Source organism: Aquarana catesbeiana, linkage group LG11, assembly GCF_042186555.1.
Source record: "Aquarana catesbeiana isolate 2022-GZ linkage group LG11, ASM4218655v1, whole genome shotgun sequence".
NCBI classification, from domain to species: domain Eukaryota; kingdom Metazoa; phylum Chordata; class Amphibia; order Anura; family Ranidae; genus Aquarana; species Aquarana catesbeiana.
The window spans coordinates 69,112,264-69,117,420 of NC_133334.1; the positions used below are offsets into that span (position 1 = coordinate 69,112,264).

General features: G+C 44.3%; 1 long non-coding RNA gene across 1 annotated transcript; it reads right to left on the minus strand.

The window, feature by feature from the left end:
- Positions 1–208: 208 nt before the first annotated feature.
- LOC141112965 (uncharacterized) lies at positions 209–909 on the minus strand. Its single transcript, XR_012236673.1, has 3 exons — positions 822–909; positions 491–705; positions 209–385 (listed from the first exon to the last, which is right to left on the minus strand). It is a non-coding gene; the product is annotated as an uncharacterized lncRNA (long non-coding RNA).
- Between the last annotated feature and the right edge of the window lie 4,248 nt (positions 910–5,157).

Below are 5,157 nucleotides of genomic sequence, written 5' to 3' on the forward strand. Positions count from 1 at the left end.
AACAGATAATATTTTAAACTTTCAAGAGCCCATTTGATGGCTAGACATTCCCGTTCTACAATGATGTATCTTTTTTCAGCAAAAACGAACAATTTGTTCCCCTGGGGTGGGATTTTAAAGGCATTACCAAAAAGGATACATACTAATATAAAAAATATGTTTTATTACAAAGTACAAAAACATAGTACAAAAAATACAAAATATGCACCAAGTGACATGTTAGAATAATACAAGAAAAATACATAAGAACAATTGCATCAAACAAAGAATATAGGGCAAAGAATGTCACAAAAGACTGACAAAAAGCATGAGATGAGGTAGGTCTCACTAAACCGACGCGTTTCGGAAAGTCCTTCGTCAAGGTTTGACAAGTGAGAGATATCATCTATTAAATGTTACAAAGGCAGAAAACATAAGATAATTAACAACACAGAATATATGTGCTATAATGTACCCCCCATGCCCCATATGTGAGAGTGAACTCACTTACCCAATGCAAGTGTTACAGAGAGATTCAAAGCAAATAATCAGCCCAACTGTGGTGTCCCAGGCCATATGCAAGTCTAGAGGATCCAATTATGAGTAGATAAAGTACTAATGGAGATTCATGTAAAGGGTATAGTTCCCCTAAATGCTGAAACACGTCACGCCCAAATCTGGGCGTAACGTCTGTGCGTGGGCTGGGGTCCACGAAAATCCTCGGACCTAAGGCCAAGCAGACAATATCATAAGAAGTAGCAATTAGATGGGGGTGAACCCCCCCATTAAGATGGTACAAAAAACATATATATGTGTAAAAGCTAATGGCCAAAAGAACATACCTGAGAGCTGGAGCCAAAGAGGACACCTACAAGGTGTAACATAGGGAAGGGGAGGAGGGCTCATAGAACACCATGCTGGCTATCAAACTGACACCAAAGAGGAAATCTGGTATTGGGAGAGAGAGAGGGGGTGACAATCATATGGACAATGTATATGTAGGTTGTGGTGTGTATAAACCACACCACCTATTAGAAAGTAGTCTAAAGGGTAAAAATCCCCCCAGTATCTTTTTTCAGCAGGGATCAATTTTCTGCTTAAGAACGCTATGGGGTGTTCCTCCCCATTCACCACTTGGGAAAACACTGCACTTAATCCCACTTCTGAAACATCCATCTGCACTACAAATTCCTAAGTGAAATCCGGGGTGATTAGGACAGGGCTATTACACAGGGCTGTCTTTAGGTTCTGGAAAGCTTTCTCAGATTCTGGAGACCAAGTTACCACTGAGGACTTCCCCCCTATCCCCCTGCCAATAATGTACCCTAAATACCGGGCCTCCTCTAATCCCACAGCACACTTCTTAGGATTGGCAGTCAGACCCTCACCACGGAGGGCGTTAATAACAGCCTGCACTTTAGGTAAGTGGCTCTCCCAGTCTGCACTAAAAATTACCAAGTCATCTAAATACGCAGATGCATAGGCTTGGTGGGGTTTAAGGATGCAATGCATCATCCGCTAAAAAGTGGCCGGGGCCCCATGTAGGCCAAATGGCATCCTCTTATACTACCAGTACCCCTCAGGAGTGGAAAAGGCTGTCTTCTCTTTCACACGTTCTTTAAGTGGTATTTGCCAATACCACTTCGTAAAGTCCAGGGTGGTGATATATTGAGCATGTCCTAGACGCTCAATTAGCTCATCTAACCTGGGCATTGGATAAGCACCAAATTTTGACACCTCATTTCGCTTTTGGAAATCATTACAAAATCATATGCTTCCATCCGGCTTGGGAATAAGGACGATTGGACTACACCACTCACTATGGAATTCTTCTATTACATCAAGATCCAACACCCTCCTTATTTCCTTTGAGACTACTTGGTGCCGAGCTTCTGGGATGCGATAAGGTTTTAAGTTAACTTTCACCCCTGGCTCGGTCACAATATCATGCTTTATTACTGAAGTTACACCTGGAAGATCAGAGAAGAACTCCCTATATCTTAGCAGAAATTCCTTGGTCTCTTGTTTTTGTCTTACGGACAGGGCCTCAGCTATCTCTACCCCAGATACAATAGAAGGACCTGAGGTAGTCATTGCCAAGGGTGCTTGGACCATAAGGGATTTTCTGTCTTTCCAGGGCTTCAATAGATTGACATGTTAGATTTTGTAGGGCTTCCTTTTGCCAGGCTGATTTACTCTATAGTTAACTTCCCCCACCTGTTCTACAACCTCATATGGCCCTTGCCATTTTGCGAGAAATGTACTCTCCACTGTAGTTACCAGCATAAGAACTCTGTCACCGGGGTTAAAGGTTCAGATCTTGGCTGAACAGTTATAGACTCTAGCCTAAGCCTGCTGAGCCTGTTGCAAGTGGGATTTAACAATGGGCATGACTTTTCCAATGCGGTCTTGCATTTGAGCAATGTGTTCCACTACACATTTGAGTGGGGTTGCCTCTTGTTCCCAGGTCTCTTTTGCTATATCTAATAGGCCCCTCAGATGTCAGGCATACAGCAACTCAAAAGGGGAAAAGCCAGTGGAGGCTTGGGGTACCTCCCATACAGCAAACATGAGATAGGGCAAGAGGCAGTCCCAATCCTTACCATCTACAGCTACCATTTGCTATAACATTCCTTTGAGCGTTTTGTTGAACCTTACCACTAGACAATCCATTTGTGGGTGGTACACAGAAGTGCGTAAGTGATTAATATTAAACAATTTACACAAATCTTTAGTAACCTTAGACATGAAGGGCGTGCCCTGGTCAGTTGACAGCTCTTGAGGAATACTCACACTTGAAAATATAAGAGAAAGCTCTTTAGCAATACTCTTAGCTGACGGGTTCCTTAACGGGATTGCCTCTGGGTACCGGGTGGCATAGTCCAAGACAACCAGGATATACTGGTGTCCCCTAGCAGACTTAACCAGGGGACCTACAATATCCAAGGCAATCCTGTCGAAGGGCACCTCAATGATGGGTTCTCTATGTCACCTGTAAGGACCTCCATGGGAAAATATGCAGACTCTTTCTCTTCATTCTGCTCCTCCAGCGGTTCCGGGCAGTAGGAATCAGATCCAGCTGGGGGCTCTGCTCCCTTGGCATTTCCCCATAAGTCCCAAAAAAAAAAGGAGAAGTCTCATCCAAGGACAGTGTTATACATGAGATTTGGGACTACTCCAACCTCATGGTCCATGGTGCCACAGGGTGATTCGATAGATACAATGGCAGTGGGGTAGCACTTGGTATCCCCATGAATACAAACAATGTCCATTAGCTGTCGCTGCAACTTTTGGGGGTTGACGAGACTGGCATGCACTAGAGTCACTAGACTGCCAGCAAGGCAGTCATCTGGCAACCATCCACTTTAATAACACAAATCTGTTTCTCAGTGCTGCCTGGCTGTTGTGGGGTGCCTCCTGGTGCAGCAACAAAAGAGCTTTGCTGGGTCATACTGTAATCCATAGGTTCATGGTTTAGCGAACAACTGGCGGCCAGGTTCCCCGGTTCTTGGTAATGCCAACACACTATAGGATCCAGTCATGGTGGGTCTCCCTTTGGTGATTAAGCCTCTTCACGCCTTGTGCCTCAGGAACCTCAATCACATTTTCCTCCTTTTTCCCCACTTTAGGGCGGGATTGTTTTTTCCTGAGTTGGTGGGCTTCTGTCTCTTGGAGAAGGATTCTTTGGGTACTACACCCCGAAGAAAATTTCTGTACTGCAGCCTGCACTCACTTGCATAAATCTGCAACATTGTCCACACGTAGAACCTTGTCAGTCAGGGACTGTACCTTACTCTGTATGAGCTTATTGAACTCCTTCTGCTCCTGCATGGCCACTTGGGTAGCAGTCACCAACAAGCGGTTAGTTTCTTGTTGTTCTGTGTGTGCTTGTACCAGCTGCTTAATTTTCTTAACAGTTTACTGGTACCAGTGAATTCAAAAAATCTTTTTTTTTTTAAATGCTGCTGCAAGAGGTACAATCTCTGGGTCTTGTGCCCGCTCCAAGCCACCAATTTGTAGGGAATCAGACTCAATGCAGGGACAAACTCACAATTTCTTTAGGAAAACATCATGGTTAATCCTCAGAATATTCCCAAACAGAAGAAAAACTCATCTTGCCATCAATCGAACAAAAATAATCTTCTGCTCTACCGAGCCTTACTGTGTCCGTAGTCTGACCAGTCCTTGGTTTTTAGTAATTGTCCTTACAAAAGCAAATACTTGTATCCAAAGTCAGGGATAAGCAGCCATGCTCGTCGTTGCCTCCTCACATGGAGACACACACACTCTCTCACTGAGAGATAGGACCAGCTGCTTTAATCAAGACCTGAAAAGAAAACATTAAACTGCGGTCCATGGACTTGGGAGTCTGTCCCACCCAGAGCTCTATCAGACTCCCAATAAAACCAACCCTGGAACTGACTTTACCAATACGGGGTAAAAAAATATCCTTCTTTACCCTAAAGTCTTTGCTTGTATTACCTTAGATTGCAAATCTAAGAATCCGTGGAGGAACATATATCCCATCAATCATGTTTCCTGTCATTTTAACCTGTTTCACAGGCACCCCGCTACAATATATATTGTGTTTGTGGCAGCATGATAGGGACAGTGCTGTGAATAGGGATTTACATCCACCCAGAAGCCTGGACCAGCACCTGCCTCAGCCTCTCAGCAATCTGCTGAGAGCCTGAGCCAGCCCCTCCAACCCCCTCCACAGCCCAGTGTTCCAGTGAGCCCTGGAGAGGAGAGCAGAGAGCCAGTGACTGACACTCATGCCTCTCTGCTCAAAGTGGAGTGGGAAAACTGAGCGATCAATGGTTTTTCATTGCTTAGTTCTCACTACAGAGCCGACGGGGGACAGATGCAGCATCGAATTGATGCTGCACCCACCTAGGTGAGTATAAGTGTTTGTTTTTTCAAATCCTGAACTTCTCTTTTAATATTTCTACATGCACTGTGTCAGCTTTCCCTACAACAGCTTCTTATTCACTATCACTATGACTGCTCTGTACCCTCCTTTATAGTGAGAGGGTTGGTTTATCCAAAATCACCCTTGTTGGCCCTTCTAAACATGCTGGACATAGATTAAAGAGTAACTTCTGTTTTGTGACCTAAGGTTTCAATTCATTCAGCCACTGCAATTGGAATGTGGGGTCCCCAATAATTTTTCTTACC